The sequence below is a fragment of the Puma concolor genome, chromosome A2 (genome assembly GCF_028749965.1).
Source record: "Puma concolor isolate L17-30 chromosome A2, mPumCon1.1.hap2, whole genome shotgun sequence".
NCBI lineage: Eukaryota > Metazoa > Chordata > Mammalia > Carnivora > Felidae > Puma > Puma concolor.
Window position 1 is genome coordinate 91,339,475 of NC_141668.1, and position 13,205 is coordinate 91,352,679.

The 13,205-nt window shown below is 46.0% G+C and overlaps 1 protein-coding gene across 7 annotated transcripts in view; it reads right to left on the minus strand.

The window, feature by feature from the left end:
- The window catches only part of ATXN7L1 (ataxin 7 like 1), a 246,879-nt gene that overhangs the window by 73,958 nt on the left and 159,716 nt on the right, over positions 1-13,205 (minus strand). Inside the window, exon 1 of one of the 7 annotated variants that reach the window (XM_086696929.1) lies at positions 3,527-3,548. The exons of 5 other annotated variants lie outside the window; for them this stretch is intronic. The gene's annotated coding sequence lies outside the window, so the exon portion shown is untranslated. Of the gene's footprint in view, positions 1-3,026; positions 3,489-3,526; positions 3,549-13,205 lie in introns of those variants that run through there. One more of the 7 variants, XM_086696925.1, reaches the window with a different exon arrangement.

A 13,205-nucleotide genomic window follows, 5' to 3' on the forward strand; every position in this document is an offset into this window, starting at 1 on the left:
AGAAGATGGCCTTCTACAAGCCAAGGAGGGAGGCCTCCAGAGAAACCAACGTGGCTGGCACCTTGATCTCGGGACTTCCAACCTCCACAGCTGTGAAGAATTAAATTTCTGTTGTTCAAGCTGCCCAGGCTGTGGTATTTGTTATAATAGCCCTAGCAAATTAATACAGTTGATTTACCTAAAAGCCCTTCCTGTTCACCAGATTGGAGAGAAAAAGTATAGTATGGAGGACAGGGGACAAGGGACTCCTACCCTCTGACATGGCGTAGATCAAATATATCTCCCTCCTTAGTCTGGGATGTGCCACTTCGATGGCAAACTGTAACAAGGTCAAAGTGGGGGCTCGTCTTGACAACTGGCAAATCCTGCCTGCCTTGGTGGACTGAGGCTGAATTGGTCAGCAGGTGCACAAGGGGCTGGTCAGAAACAGGGTGACTAAGCCACAGCCAAGGAGTAACCAACTCCTTCCACTGGCTTATTTTCTTGTTCGGCCTCTTACTTTTGGGGGTTCTGCCTAATCTATATGTTATTGCTGCTGTTCCAGAAAAGCTTAAGACCTTGGGGATGAGTGGGCCAATAGCAGAGTGAGGTAGCCACCGGAGTGTGGAGAGCCACCAAACCCTCACAGGTTTGACAAACTAACTCAGACCATCTGGCCCAAATTTGCCTCTGGCCAGGGACCCACCCAATCTCCAAGTTCTGCCCCGATGCCTTGGCCTTCCGGCAGACTGCAGGACCCTAACAGATCCTGGGTTTCCCACTGAGTGTGGGGCCCAGCAGAACCACTCCTTGGGGGCCAGGAGAGAAGATGGACCCACAAATGCTAATGCTGCCAAGAGGCCCAGACACAGATCAATTATCAATCCAACCACAGCTCTCTCCAGACCGGCAGAGGCAACCAAAGCGTGGAAGGAGGGTATTTGAAAGCTGTTGGCGGGCAGATGTCTGGAGGGTCTGGGAGGGGCAACAAAGTCTAGGAGGCTGGCAAATAGCAGTGCCTTCATTTTCTCTAGGATCCTGAAGTGGGCGGGTCTGGCTAATTCAAATGCAAAAGCCCCAGGGCACGATGACTGGGAAACCTTTCTGTCATCACTGCCATCCTGCTTCAACACTGTCGTAAAGGTAGGTAGGTTCCTTCATGTCTCTTCAGTCACTCTGGCCATGAGTTTATTTACCCAGTAGGGCAGGAGCCCCCATAATCACTGCTGGCTGACATGCACACAAACCAACACACGCCTCAAACCCGGGGCCTCCAAAAGGTGAGCCTCAAATCCTAGCTCAACCTTAATACAGGAGGAGGAAAAGGGAAGTGTCTAGGGGCCGCATCCTTGGGGGCAGATTAGAATCACAGTAGAACAAAAGGTCTCCTGCATCAGCAGTGCAGTTCGTGGGTTTGGATGGGGTAGCGAGGAGGCCAAGGTCTGATGGTAAATGTCTGGGCCTGAGTGCCAGCTCCTCAGCCCCGCTGTACGAGTCTTTTTCTGCTGGGACCAAAGGGCTTAACTTGTCCTTCTGCTGGGACCAAAGGGCTTAACTTGTCCTTCACCAGAGCGGCAGGGCTACCGTGAGGAAGCAGAGGGCACACTCCACACTCAAGGACCAAAAGCAAGACAGCCTCACCGCCATTCTCTGCAAGGTTAGTGGAGGCCAAAAACCAAACCAAATCAAACCAAAAACAACGCCAAAAAAGAACCCACTCTCCCATCGACGAGAGAAACATGGAAGAGAAAGAAGAAAATCGGCTCTTGGCAGCACTTAGCAGTTACAACTATGTCACTTTCACTACCTCGGAAATTTCCGGCTCAACCATCCATTTTCATTTGTGGGTGTGAGTCGATGATGGTGGGGGTGAGAGGAGATGTGGACCTGTCTGTGAGGGGCCCAAGGACTCCAATCAGGGCGGACTCCCCAGTTAGAAGGCCTTTCACGCGGCCCAAACGATGTTTCCCGTTTTCTCCCTCCTTCTCGATTTGTTTGGTTTAAAATATTTAACCCGAGGCGCAATGAAGTGTCTCAATTACGGCGTTCTCCTGGACCATTAGACTGGGGACTCCACACTCATTATGCTGATGAACGTGCTACTTACCCATGCAAATTCCGGCGGCAGCCGGCGCAGAGATGGGAGGGCTCAAGGTACACTGTCAAGGGGTGATTTAATCACACAGCCATTCAGTGGGCAAAGCAAGGCAATTTTTAGCCAACTGTTCTAGTAAATATTATAGGAAACCCTTTCACACAGTGTTCATCCTCGCGTAGTGGTTTCGAACGTGCCCAGATTTCCTTCCATTCAGACCCCCCCAAAGGGGGGGGGGTAGCCAAAGGTGCTACCAGAAGGTGCTACCCCCAGGCTAGAAGATCAAACCGATAATGCATTAGCCACTAAGCCATCCTGCAGTCGATGACTTTCTTTTTTTTTAAATGTTATAAACACCTGAGTATCACTGTCATTTAGATGAGGACAAACTTGAATAGCCACTAACTTCCCGGCGGCTGTCCTTCCTCTGCCCCTCCCCCAGGCTCTCGGTGGGTCCCGCCAACCGGCTTCTGGGCAGGCTGCTGTGGTGGCCAGCGGACACAGCGCCCGAGGGTGGGACGAAACAACCCCCGCAAACCCACTTCGGACGTTTGAAACAATACCCAATCACTGCATCCACCCTCCCAGAGCGCCCCAGAGGAAATGGCATCATGACTTTCATTTTGCTCCATTTCTGACCGACTAAAAGGAAAACAACACGTCCTAAGACAATCATCAGGGTATCTGATGTCAGTGGCTTGGAGTGTAGGCTCCGGAATGTTATCAAGTGACCTCGAGGAGAAATTAATTTTCAAGAGCTAAAATAACCCTCTGCTGAACATGCCCGGCCGCCTTCCCTCCTCACTGCAGAAACGGATTTCACTTTCCACAGTTAGAACAGAAAACTCTCATGCATCCCCGTTTCTTCAAAAAAGTCTATAAATAACCCAGGATCAGCAAAATTATGCAAAACATCCTGCTAGCAGAAGAAATGTAAACTAAAACCACTTACAGAGAGACTCAGGCTGCCAACTTAATCTGATTCTACGTCGACTGTAAACATGTTGTACTTTTGGAACCTGAAGAGATCCAGATTAGCACGGATGCCATCACAAAAAAGAGGAAAAAAAAAAAAAAAGGAAAAAAAGAAAACAACAAAAAACAAACCCAACAGCGAAACAACAAAAGCCCAGCCCCAAAACGCAGCAACGTGATTCGGTGTTCTGCACAGTCCAGGACCGGGCTGACCAGCCGCAGCAGTACCAGCGGCCCGAGCTTGCACACGCCAACTGTTTTGACTACAGGCACTTGTTAAACACAGAGTTTCAGGTCCTACCAGTTGGACACCAGAAGTTCATAGAACTGACCCGGTGCCAAGAACAACAAGCACAGAAAGCGAAACGGCTGCCTCGTGCGCCGTGTTTTTGTTAACTGTTTATGCAGGCTCCAAAGCTATGGGGTAACAATTAAGAATCAAGCAGAACTTCAATAACAAAAGCAAAAGATTACCACCTTGAAGGAAATGTAGATGTTGGCAGATAAAGGACAGACGTCAACCTAGTTTATTGGTGGGGTGGGTGGGGGTTTTCAGAGAGAATTGGTGGGGGGGGGGAGGGGCAGGTGTCACATGACACACTGCAGTTATTAGCAGAAGGAACTGGGTGCTTCCTTGAAGCATCTTTTACTTAGAGATTGACTTGAGAGACTTTGCAAATGCTGAGGCCTTGGTGCACATCTGGGGGTGACGGCAGGAGCATTGGAATTTGAAAGTTGGCAAATGCCACAGGAGAAAAAAAAAGGGGCGTGCTGAATGGAGATTTCAGGACACAGGAAAGGGACTTCCAAGTTCCCTGCCCCGTGCCTTGAGATCACTGAGCCACACAGGAAGCAAACGGAGGGGGCAGTGTCCCTGGGCTGTTTCTTGACCTGGTCCTGAGAAAGGTTTCCCTGTCCCCTTGGAGTCTAGGGTTGATTGGGTCAATCTTTCTCCTTCATCGGGACTGCAGTCTGTGTTCTTTTGGTGACAGTGAATAAACTATTTTCATCTGGCAAAATAAAAAGGAATGCTTGAATCGCTTATTTAACAAGGTATTCCATTTCTTTCCCAGAATGCATTAAAAATGGTCTCATCTTAGGACCAAGACAATTAACCAGATAAAATTTTAGAGTTATGCGAGGATTCGAGAGAACTGAATTCGAAGAGAACTGGGGCGTAGATGTAAGAGTGAGAAATTTTACGTTACTTTGACTTTAAGTTAAGAAGAAATTCATTTAAGTAGTCTCTGCACCCCACTTGGGGCTCGAACTCACAATCCCAAGATCAAGAGTCACATGTTCTTCTGACTGAGACGGCCAAACGCCCCAGAGTGAAAAATTTTAAATCGCTGAGTGGGCTCAAGCCCTCCTCCCATTATCTATCTATCTATCTATCTATCTATCTATCTATCATCTATCTATCCATCCATCCATCCATCCATCCATCCATCCATCTATGTTATTTATCTACCTCTCTGTCAAAGAAGATTTCAAAACGCAGCAAGCAAGCCTAACTAAGCAAGTCTCTTTTTAAAATGGGGTCAGGAGGCCATAAGGGAGGAGGAATTTGTGCACGTCCTTCTCGCAGGAACCGTGAACTTTTTAAAAACCTTTCAGCCAGCTGCAAGCCCTCAGCTGGGACTTAACTTCCCCCTCATCATGGCACCAGAATCATCCTCACTCTTCACTTCCAAAAGAGCCCTGGCAACAAACAAGTTTCCATCCCTTATTTGCATATGAACCCAACCAATCCCAGTTAACCTAGTTTCAATCCCTGTTTTGCATAGAGGATCTGAATGAGAACTCTACTCGCAGCCTTGAGTATACAGCCCTGCCCTCTCTTTGTCGTCCTCAGAACATGGTCCAGATTCTACTTGAATCTGTCTCTTCAATTGCAATTCTAATTGCCCAAGTAAATGCCTGTTTGCTTAAATTTTCAGGGAATTCTTTCTTGGTTCACTCTATCTATCTATCTATCTATCTATCTATCATCCCTATCTATCACCTGTCTTTGATTTGAAGAATAAAATGTTGCCACTTCCCCACTCCAGGAGTTTAGAGAAAAGCAGTAAGTAGTAACAGGTTGTTTATAAAAGCTACTGTAGCCTTGGGCCATATTCATGTTTATTCTGGAGAGTAAATGTTGTGTCTCCCGTTCTGGGGGTCACCAGTATAATGATGGTGGACGTGAACGCACATGGTAGCTCCCACTTTCCTCCCAAAGGAAATCACATTTTTTTACAAGCTATATATAGACAGGGTTTCTCTGGGATCTGAAATGGAGCCCCCCTGGAGTGAAACAGGGCAGTTGCCAGACAGATCAAAAGGGAAGAGCAAAGGTAATTTAAAGCATACCAGACAAAGGAAGGAGCTGGGGAGGAAGAAGGCTGGGGTGGGGGAGGGGGGAGCGGGAAGGGCTGACCCATTCAGGTCGGGCAAAGTGAGTCTCAAACCAGCCCTGGCCTCTGGGTTGGCAACTGACCCCACAAAGTGACACCAGAATTTTTGTGAGCTGTGTCCTTCACATAGAACTCATGGTTTACATGCACATTATATGATTTGATCCTCAGAAACACCCTGAATGGGCAGGGCCCATTCAACCAAGGAGGAAAACCGAGGCTCAGAGAGTGCTGGTGTGGGGTTTTATATTCACAAAGCGTTTTCAAAGTGGCGGGCTTTATTATTTCCATTTTTAGACAAGTGCACTGAGATTCTGGAGAGACTACAAACCACGTCCAAGGCCACACTGCAAATTATAAGCAACACTGGGTCTCCTAATTCCCAACCTGGCCTTTCTTCCTTGCCTCTATCATGTCTCCAGAACACATAATGATCGAACTAAAAAGGTCACAAAAGTGGCTGTATTATAAAAGCACATCATCTCACTAGATTTTCCCAGAAATCCCTGTCTTCGTGGTTTTTCTGTAGCAGGCTCAGATTGCAACTCTCAAACACAGGAGGGTTTCCTTCCACACCTGGGAGCTTCAGACATCTGTACTCCAGAGCTACTATCCCAATAGGAAGCAACGACCTCCACCCTGTCCTTCTTTGATTTGATTAGTTTACCGGCATGGTAATCCCTGGCTCTTCATCTAATCCCAGTCTGAGGAGGAGACCACGTGGAATGTCCCAGCAGGTCTGCCACACTGGGCGTCATGTCACGTACATTTGTAAGGTGTGCTGTCTGTGCTGTGTTGCATTGTAGGAGGGATTTGGCTTAGCACACTATTTGGTGGATATCTTCTTCAACAGTTATGTTTCCGAGTCATGCTTCTGTTGAGTTCTCTTGTAGCAGAGGCCACTGAAAACACTGGACCAAACGAAGGGTCCCGCTGTCCTGTTCCTTGCGTGTGGCAAGTGGACACTCATGGCTTGACAGAAAATGATATTACTATTGTGTGGTACATTGTGAACTAGTTCATTGCAGGTTTGGGGCACTTCCTCCGAGGGGACGTGGTGGTGAGTTCCTGCAGATGGCCACAGGGCTTGTAAGGGTGAATGGGAACATTGGTCGGGAACCCTGGTCTCAGGGCCATGACCAGAGATGCCGAATGGGGAAGGCAGGAGGGGTGACAGTCAGGAAGTGAAGATTACAAAGTTCTCGAGTGTTCAGTCACTGCCTTATGAATCTCTCTCCCCCTCCTTCCTCCCTGAAAACACAACACTACAAAACACAGAACCAAAGGCCAGGGAAGCTGGGTGTCGAGGTGGACTTTACGTTCAAAGTGTCTAAAGCAGCCTAGAGATGGTGAGGACCAACCAAATCCACAAGCTCTTGGTGACTGGAGAGGCTCTTGGTTGGGGGGATGCCAGGTGGCCCCTCTGACTGGTTTAGTTGAGGTTGTTTTGGTGACCACATGACATTTACATCCATGCTGCCTAAAAAGAATACAGGGACTGGGTAAATGTGAACAGTCTCAGCAAGAAAACTCGATTGCTTACAAGATACAAAATGCGTAGAATATTTCCACATAACTTGTGACTCCTTGGAGCATAGAGTCCGTTTTTTCGTAAGCCAAAAAGTAGAACACGTGGTTTGACAGGCACTGGTATACTTAGGGAAGACAGATTTAAAATCAGAACTTGTGAAAATCCATGAGGCATGACCACTGAATCTGTAATATCGAATTAGCAAAAGTATCAAATTAATCAAAATTAAATTATCCAATTAGTAGAAGAGAGGGATATGGGATATTAACAGAAACTTGTAGTTAGTATTGGTGTGCTTAACAGAGGTAGTTCTACCCTAGACCAGCCAAGTAGTACTGTGTTGATGGGTACAGTGGTTTTGGGAAGGCAGGTGAGGACAGTACATCCAGGAGGAAGATGGCGTGGATGGAGACAAAGTTAGGACCCTGGGCCCACACTCTGGGCATCTGGACTCCCCCTAGTGAAGGGAGCTGCATCTGAGTACATACACAGAGGAGGAAGCTGGTCTGGGACCAGTAAAGTCTTCAAAACATGGCCCGGATATATGGAAAGCTGGTCAGGAAAAGGATAGAGCCAAAAAAAGACAGAGGCCTGAGGTGACAGGAGACAGAAAGCAAGATAAGCATGCCAGCAGCTGGGTTCTTGCCCCTGACGTTGTCCTGCACACTTTCAGGTCAGGACCTGCAACCCAGCTCAGGGCTCTTCACTTTTGCCTGGATTTACAGGGACTGTGCCAGCCTTCCTGATTGGATCTGGGACTGGCTTTTGGCTTAATCCTTCTTGATGTGGATTCAGGACCAAAGCCATGGGGCCGGCTGTACACATTCGGAGGCCACATACCCTAGGGTTTTAGGAGAGTATCAATTTCAACCAGCCTTAGCCGTATTGTACACAATTTGCAAAACGGCTTTACATGTGGGTTGACTGGAACTGGACTACTGGACTGTAAGTTCCTTGAGGGACAATCCCAAGTCTCCTTTATCTTGGAGGCTGATGCCTAGCCAAGCATAGAAGCCCTGCTGTGAGTTTTCACTACACGTTTTGAATGAATGAGTGAAATTCCTCTTAACGCCCATCACAAAGATATATGCATACCTTATTTGGTGTACCTGGAAGGTGAATGCCTTCACCTTAAATGTATCTCAGACCTGGTGTTTTAATTAAAATTTATTTTAATTAATTATTTTAATTTTTCGGGTTTCTCTTTTTCTTCCCCTCCAGTCAAATTTTGTTTTTATTTAAGTTTACTTATTGAGAGAGGGGGAAAGAGACAGAGAGAGAGAGAAGGAGGGAGAGAACAAGTGGAGGAGGGGTAGAGAGAGAGGGAGACAGAGAATCTCAAGCAGGCTCTATGCTGCCAGCACAGAGCCTGATGTAGGGCTCGAACTCAGGAACCGTGAGATCATGACCTGAGCCAAAATCAAGAGTCAGACACTTAACCGACTGAGCCACCCAGGCACCTCAGATTTTGTGTTTTTAAAAGTTATGTTTGTGATTCAAGTTAGGGAGAAGGTAGAAAGGCTTTCCATTTAAAATTTAAAACACTAAATCTTCAAAAAAAATTGGAGGCACTTTGTAACCGAAATCTTTCCAAAAGATCTTCATCTCACTGTACTTTGTCCTCTTAAATGGTAGACTTTGAACATTATTTGATCCTTTTTTTTTTTTTATAACTCAAGATCACTGTTCAGGGCATTCCGTTCTAAACTTTGCTGTAAAGTGGTGATGACTTCAGAGTCCTACATCTGTAGCCTTCAAACTTCCTGACCCTGATCCACCTGAAGTCACAAATTTTACGCTTTGCCCTAACATGAGCACCCGGATGTGACCAGAGTTTCAAAAGATAACATTTATCTTCACTAAGTAAAAGACACTCTGACACTTTCTCTTGTATTCTGCCGTTTAAAATGTTGGTCAGTGGGGAGCCGGGGTGGCTCAGTCAGTTAAGCATCTTGATTTCAGCTCAGGTCATGATCTCATGGTTCGTGAGTTCAAGCCCCAGTCTGACTCTGTGCTGACAGTGCAGAACCTGCCTGGAATTCTGTCTGTGTGTCTCTCTCTGCCCTCCTCCACTCACTCACACTCACCTGTGCTCTCTCTGTCTCTCTCAAAATAAAGAAAAAAAAAATGTTGGTCTCCCTGAACTAAGTGCCTCGTCATCATGGGTAGTACCTGCAGTTTGCAGCAGGGTGATTTGCCCCTGCACAAGAGGGGCCTCGGCTTCCCCACGTTGTGTCTTTTCCCTTTTCCTGCACTCTGGTGTCACTTCTCTCTACTGGCAGGGCCTGCCTCCATAGTCTTGCCCAGAGTGCTAATTTGCCAAACTTGGACATCAGACCATCAAGTGTGCTAGGTTCCTGTACAAGCTAAGTGTAAGCTGTTTCTCAGGGAAAGCCCAGAGGCTGCTCCCCTGGATGCCCCATGGCACTTGGGGCTCTTCAAGGGCTCCTGGACACATTCCCAAGGAGCTTCACTCGGTGGCAGAGCTCGTGATACTGAGTTGTTACTGGCTGCGCCACATGCAAACGCCTGCATGGCACGTCTTTCTTTTTTGAAAGGAGTATTCTGATGATTAGGCCCTTTCGCAGCTGAAGGGCTATGAAAGGACAGAAGCTCCCGGCAGCAGTGCTGTTCGGTGAACAAGCAGATCCGGGCTCTGGGGTATGAGGAGGTTACTGGGCAAGTAACTGAGCCTGCTCCAGGCTCTTTGCGATGCAGCGGCCTGGCTTCCCACCTTGAGCTGCCCTGTGTCCTGTTGCTGACCGGCTCCCCCTGCCCTATGCTTCAACTAGCAGAAGTCTTTCCACCTAAATGCAAAGGCCACCAGCTAATAAATAAATGAATCATCCCCTGGTGGAATTCTGAGAAGCGTGTGTGTGTGTGTGTGTGTGTGTGTGTGTGCGCGTGCGTGTGTTAGGAGTAGATATCTTGTATTGATTTTTAAAAAATTACACCGAAAGGGGTAGATACTGTGCCCCTAACCAGACCTAAATAACAAGCAATCAGGCACTGGTGAAGTAAATTGCTGACACATCTATTCCATGGAATGCTAGGAAGCTATAAAAATGATGATGTAGATCTATATTTAGTGAAATGTGTCCACACCAATTTTAAACGAAAAAAAAAAAAAAGGCAGATTTCAAAGCAATGTCTATAATAGGATTCCACTTTTATTTTTTAACATATAAGATACATGCATACAGATACACATGTACAACACATAGACAAACACATACACATAGAAACATGATTATAAAGTTTTACACCAAAATATTTACTTTCTTATATTTCCTGAAATTTGGGCAGTGTTTACAATGTATTACTTTCATAATAAGAAGAAAATCAATTTTGATTTTGAAGAAACAAAATTCTACATTATTAAGCAAAACAGTACTTCTGCTGGGGAGGGGCACCCCACCCTATCCCCACCTTGGTTGTGACTGTTGCCATGGGAACCTTTGTCCTGGCTAGGCATCAACAAGGTGGTATACTCATGTGGGGCCTTTCACCTTTGGCTCACACTAGTTATGATAGCTTCTCAAACTTTCAAGAGTTCTACACACATAAAGAAGGGTACAGTGAATCTTTACTGGAAATTTTTTACATTAATGCACTTTAAGGCCAAAGAAGGGCTTATGGTTTTACTTGTAAGGCTCATGTTCTCTTCTCTGATGGAATTAAGGGGAAAAGTAAATGCCCAAGCGGTAAGGGGATGGCTCTTGCTTCCCTGGAAGAAACAGGCTACACACGGGTCTCTCCATTCTATAGGAAGACAAGTGTAAGAGCAGACATGATCTATATTCCAAAGCTAATTTTCCCCCAAGCCAGAGTCAAATCAAAGCATAAACCAATGTTGGCTTTAAGGACAGGAATAACCCCTAACTCTTGTTAGTGCCGTTCTCTCCACCAAGTTTATTCACATCCATGGGATAACTGGTATCTCTCTTAAAAATGGACTACGGGGACGCCTGGGTGGCTCGGCTGGTTAAGTGTCCGACTCCTGATTTCAGCTCAGGTCATGATCTCACGGTTCGTGGGTTGGAGCCCCACGTTGGGCTTTATACTAGTGGCATGGAGTCTGCTCCGGATTCTCTCCCCCCGCCTCTCTGTCTGCCCCTACCCTGCATGCATACTCTCTCTCTCTCAAAATAAATAAATAAACTTAAGAAAAATGACTATGGATGGAGAGCAAGCAAGTGTATTACTCTCAGTTTACTAATGAGGAAAGTAAGATTTATCAGGGTGGGGCAATTTGCCCGAGGCCTGCCTACTAGGGAGTGGTAGAGACAGGAATCAAACCCTATTCTCCTGGGTATGTTCTCTTTGTTGTGTGCTACTGCATTTTCTATAAATAGAGTAACCATATACTTCATTATCCTAACTGGACACCTCCGAAAGTGAAAGGGAGTGCTAAATGGATGGGTCCCAGAGCAACAGGTATACATTGTGTGACTTCCCTGAACAATCCAGGATTTATAGTCACTTTGGATATAATCCAGCCCCCCTGCCCGGCTCAGCCCTGGGAATCATGCCTTTTGAATAGGAGAGAGAAATGGAACATGGTTAACACTGTCTATAATTTGCTTTAAAGGACTTGAGTAAAAATAAATAGAAAAAAATAGTACTTGAAAATAACTGGTATTCTCTTGTGCATGAGCCAGTTAGTTTAGGTTTTACCTCTAGGGGTAATCAGCTCACACGCTACCAAGAATACAAAGTCCAGGGGCACCCGGGTGGCTCAGCCGGTTGTGCAGCCGACTCGATTTCAGCTCAGGTCATGATCTTGTGGTTTGTGGGATCGATCCCCATGTCAGGCTCTGCACTGACAGTGTGGAGGCTGCTTGGGATTCTCTTTCTCAGCCCCTTCCCCTCTTGCATACACTCTCTCTCAAAATAAATAAATAAACATTAAAAAAAAAAAGAATACAAAGTCCAGATTGGGCAACTAGTATTAATCTGAGAGGTCACACTCCAAAAGTGACTACTTTCAGGGGAGGTGGATGAACTAGGTGATGGGGAGTATACTTATCATGATGAGCACTGAGTAATGTACAGAAGTATTGAATCACTATCCTGTACACCTGAAACTAACATAACACTGCATATTAACTATACTGGAATTAAGGTAAAAAACATAATAAAACAACAACAACAACAACAAACCCCAAAGGTGGTTACTGTGAGTCCTTTTGCTATACATATTTTGATCAACATTTTGAACATAAGAAATGGGTGAATTCTGTTAGTGAAACTTGGGACTTACTATCATGGAGGCTAGAAATGGATTCTTTTTGGTGAAGTTAGAGGTATTCAAGATACATGGCTGGCCAAAGACCTTTAGAGACCCTCCCACCCTTGAATAAACAGGGTGTTTGAATACAGCGAGGCCTGTCCCTTCACCCTTAGGGACGGCACTCGAGGCTGCCTTGTGCAGCCAGGGGAAGTAGGAGGGTTGATGACAGAATGATGCTGATTCAGGGAAACAGAGACCTGTGTTTAGAATATTCTTGCAACTGCCTTGAGTGAACCTTCTGTGTAAGGTAAGGTTAGAATACCTCAAAGGAGAGGAGGCTGGGACTTCATCAAGGTTACTGAGTAGGTTAAGTCAATTGTTTTCTTCCTACTGGTTGGTTGATACATGTTTGTTTGACAAATGCTGTATCTGTGGCAGCCTTCAGTGTGACACTAGAATTTGCTACAACCCGGTAGGGGGGTTATGAGGGAGAAGCAGTCCTCAGTGCCTCAACCTTCCACAACCTTCTACAGTGGCAACTATTGCCTACCAAAAAGAACCTATGAGTTTTGTGTGGCCAAACCAGCTCGAGGTCAGTCCACAGTGAGCATGCCTCTGGGTGAGTCTGAAATGGGTAGATTTCAGGAAGGGATCCCATAACACATATTCTTTTTCACACCGGATTATGAGCCTCATGAGAGCAGAGACCTGGTCTGTCTGGTTTCCTCTTCTAGTCCCTGAGCCTCACACAGTGCCTTGCCTGACCATGAAAAAGTGGGTGATAGACATCTGTCCAATGAATAACATAAATGAATAGGAATTCTTTTATTTCTAGGATCTACTGTATTAACTAACCTGTGATTTGTCTTTATTCCACTAATGATAATCTGTTGCTTGCCCTGGATTAAGTCAGTATCTTAAAAAGCAACAAATAACAAGCTGGTAATAAAAACCATTGGGATGGCATGGTTTAATCCTCACAAGCACAGGATG